General features: G+C 30.8%; 1 non-coding gene across 1 annotated transcript; it reads right to left on the bottom strand.

Moving 5' to 3' along the window:
• Positions 1 to 3,019: 3,019 nt before the first annotated feature.
• Positions 3,020 to 3,091, bottom strand: TRNAG-UCC (transfer RNA glycine (anticodon UCC)). The gene has a single exon. It is a non-coding gene; the product is annotated as a tRNA-Gly (tRNA).
• Positions 3,092 to 4,077: the final 986 nt, after the last annotated feature.

Here is a 4,077-nt window from a genome sequence, read left to right as displayed (position 1 = left end):
GAGAAGGAGATATTGGCCGAGGGAAGAGTGAGGGTGAAGAATGAAAGAGAGAGAGAGAGAGGTTTTGATTTGCTTCCAAACTGAAGATGAGAAACTGGGAGAAACTGAAAACTTATTTTCGATATGGGCTTTTTGTTGTGTCCAACATGGATTAAGAGTCTCATGTTGACAGCAACCATATAAGCCTCTAATGACATGGTAGGGGCTTTTATAATTTGAAATGTAGAGCCAATTGTCAGTTTTGTTGGTTTCTAGTAGGGGTGGATTCGAGCCGAGTTGAGCCAAATAGTACCAAGCTCGAGCTCGGCTCGAGACTATTCCACAAGGCTTGAGCTCGAGCTCAAGCTCGGTTCGAGCTAGAACCTTGAGCTCAAGCTCGGTTCGAGCTAGAACCTTGAGCTCAAGCTCGGCTTAGCTCGAGCTCGATTTTGAAAAAAAAATATTTTATAAAAATAAAAATTATATATATAATTTTTTTATTTTAAATTTAAAAAATTAAGAATTATAATATTTTTATTATATATATTATTTTCTATAATTTTATTTTATTTTATATATATATATATATATATATATATATATATATTCGAGCTGGCTCGCGAGCCTCACGAGCCAAGCTCTAATAGGCTCAAGCTCGATTCGTTTAATAATCGAGCCACTGAATTGGGCTCGAGCTCGGTTGAAACCGAGCCGAGCTGAGCTTTTTAGGAGCCGAGCTTGAGCAGCTTGTGAAAAGCTCGGCTCTTTGCCAACCCTAGTTTCTAGACCAACTTGCAACCTACTTTTAAATGTATGGCTTTGACTATAATTTTTCTTTTAAATTATATATTTCATTTATATTATATAAAATAATTTTTACTTGTCACACTTAATTTTTGTTTGTATATGATATCATTTGACCTAAGCCACTATCCCACCACCCAAAAAAGAAAAATAATTTGATTTCTAGGTTGACATTAAATTTTGTATTACATTTCTATCATTGATAAAATTATTTCTTATGTATAATACTTATTTTTGTTCAATATAATGAATGCATAATATTAGAAAATGTACCCAATATTTTATCTTTCATAATTATATAACATTAGTTATGTGTCCAAATTTTTTCTATCTTTTTTACTTTTGTGATTCTTTGTATTTTCTACTTTTAAAAAATTTATTATTTGACTATGACATCATTGCATTTCTAGGTAGATTTTAAATTTGACATACCATTTTCATCATTAATAAAAATACTTCTTACATTTCAAACTCATTTATTTTAATTTTTTATTATTTAATTATGGCATTATTCATTACCCCATTTAACCCCAAATGGTCGTATTACTTGCCCACCACGAGGAGGGAAGAAAATGGTTTTGTTTTCAAATTACTTTTCAAAATATTTATTTTTATACTATTAAAATTAATATTATGGATTTAATTACAAGAATTTAATGATGTGAAAAATATATCTTAAATATAGGATTTAATGAGAGAGAATAGAAAAATATTTTTATTTTCAATTGGTTTAAAATTTTACATTCCATTTCCCTCGTTAATAAAAACTTTTATTATTTATCATACTTATTATTGTTTTATATGTATGTTAAAAATGTTCCCATTTTTTATTTTCTATTTTTTCATTTTATTATTTAATTGTGGCAACATGGATTGACCCATTTGACCCAAAATGATTTAATTTCTTACCACCACCTAGATGAAAACACTATTTTTTTCTAGGTAGATTTTAAAAGTATTAAGATTTTATGTTATTAGAATTTTTAATTTATTAAGTATGGATTTAATTAATAGAACTTAATGATGAGAGGAAACAAAAATGACTTAAGCATATGATTCAATGAACATGAATGCAAGTTAATAACTTAAATATTGGATTTAATGAGAGGGAATTGAATGCACTGAATATCTTAAAATTACCTCTTTTCAACTCATCTAACATCAATAACCTATTACCCTATTTGCCCTCATTTTTTATAAATAAATTTCAATATAGAGGAGTAAATTTTGTTCTCAAAAAAATCCAGAAATATTCTTGAGGCCATTTGTGCTTTTTAAAGTAGTATAGATATAGATTTTCAACAAGGTTTTGGTTTGGGGTGATGTGCACTATCTTGTTGAGAGTAATGGAGTCGACTAGTGTATGAAGCAATTCTACGTTTCAATTTAGCCCAGTCATTAAGTCTGCTACTGTGAGTTTTCTATAATGAGATTGGCCCACTGAAGCAATTTGGGGAATACCACTAGGTATGGAAGGAACCCATGGAACATTAAAAGCCGAAACTGAGGTTCCATTTTTAATTTTTCACATTGAGTTTGGCTATGTTTGGTTTAAAGGAAAAAGTAGGGAAAGGAAGGGAAAAGTAAGGAAATCTATACAAGGCTTAGGAGCAAGCTATGTGCTTTTTCCACCATAGAGAGCTTCTAGAAGGAGCCTTATTTTGTTTTAGAAGAAAAAAATAGAAAATATTGGCAAACATCGCCTCAATGCTAGTTTTTTTTTTTGTATATGTGTTTATTTCAGTATTTTCAACCAACTATTGCCCTAGTCAGTTGAACCGCTCAAACCATCACTTGATCAAGATTTTGGATCGGATTTGAGTAAAACTCGGAGAAGGTCAAAAACCATATGATCCAGATGGTTGGACCATTGACCTGTTCAACCCAGTAATCAAGTCGCGGGTTGTATATTAACTGTGTATGCAAAATTCAAGAGGTCATAACTTTGCACTTTGATGTCTGATTAAGGTGATTTTTTTTTTGAGTAACTTTTCGAGATCTATGCGTCTATAGGCGCCTTGCCCCATTATTTTTTCCAAACAATCCCTTTTTAGCCTAAATTTTCAATTTTTAATATTTTTTATGAATAAAAATTTAAAACCGAATTAAAAACATAAATTAAATATAAAATATTTCACTCATTCAACCTGGTGACTGAGAACCAAAGACAAAAACGGTTTGGCCTCTTAATCAGTATTTGAAATACTGATTTTATTCATGAAAGTTAAAATATTAATGCGTTTGCCGGGAGTCGAACCCGGATCTATTGCTTGGAAGGCAATTATCCTCACCGTTGGACTACAAACGCAAGATGTTTGTGGCATATAAATCCATCATTTAGAGCTAGAACATAATTGGGCCCATCCTGGGTCGATAAATTAGGAATTAGGCCCAAAGCAATTAACCAGATCCCGGTTGAACGCAAACATAATTGGGCCCATCCTGGGTCGATAAATTAGGAATTGTGTTCAAATATGTTTTGATGGGTCCGAGCCTAGAACCACCTGAGCCCGACAAGACCCAAAAATGCAATGCATACAATAAGGTGCAGCTCTGAATATACAGCCCCGATCCATCATTGGGTGATCCACTGTACCATTTCGTTGATGTCCATCATCATTAATCGACCGGTATTATTGGTTTTAGGAAAATCGATAACCAAAATCAAATCGAAGCCAATCGGTTTTTTGGTTTTTTAATTTTATAATATATAATAAAAAATTATAAATATATAATATTATATTTTAAATAATAAATAATATATTATATATTATAAATATATATTTATATATAATGCATATTTATTTATTTATAATATATAAAAATATAAAATATATAATATATAATATACATAATATATGTATATCAGTCAGTTTGGTTAGTTATCAGTTTTCTATATTGGTTAATTGAAACCAGATCAATACTTTCGATTTTTCTAAAAACATCGAACCAAAACTCAACCAATCGGTTCAATTAATTGATTTTTCGGTTGTGTTTTAGTTGGTTTTCGATCCATTCGATTTTTTGGTTTTGTTGTTTTTTACTCACCCCTATCATTAGGCATCATGCCGAATTATGTAGAATTCTACAGTATAAATTGTGTTTCTATATTTTGTATTTTAGGTGAGCATTTGAATATATTTGTTAATCTTCAACAGATTCCATGGATATGATCCTCACTATGATGTCAATGGGTGGGGGTCCTTATGGATTTGGGTCAACCAGAACCCGATAAAACCGTTTTTCCCTCATGGTTCACCTGTTAAATCAGCAAGATCTATTATATAAAATATA

Source organism: Nelumbo nucifera, chromosome 2 (assembly GCF_055504915.1).
Source record: "Nelumbo nucifera cultivar China Antique chromosome 2, China Antique-T2T, whole genome shotgun sequence".
NCBI classification, from domain to species: Eukaryota; Viridiplantae; Streptophyta; class Magnoliopsida; order Proteales; family Nelumbonaceae; genus Nelumbo; species Nelumbo nucifera.
This window is presented reverse-complemented; position numbering and strand designations above follow the sequence as displayed.